We start from the raw sequence: 233 nt of genomic DNA on the forward strand, positions 1-233 counted from the left end.
GGTTCACTTAAAAGGAGGGGGTTGATTACAATGAGATATTCTCTCCTGTGATAAAGTACAAAACAATCAGACTGGTTCTTGCATTAGTTGTTCAGTACAACTGGGAACTGGAACAACTAGATGTCAAGACTGCTTTCCTACATGGGGAATTGGAAGAGGATATTTACATGAGTCAGCCTCAAGGTTTTGAGGTGAAAGGTAAAACAAACTGTGTGTGCAAATTAGAAAGATCT

This window comes from Olea europaea, unplaced genomic scaffold, assembly GCF_002742605.1.
Source record: "Olea europaea var. sylvestris unplaced genomic scaffold, O_europaea_v1 scaffold1794, whole genome shotgun sequence".
NCBI classification, from domain to species: Eukaryota; Viridiplantae; Streptophyta; class Magnoliopsida; order Lamiales; family Oleaceae; genus Olea; species Olea europaea.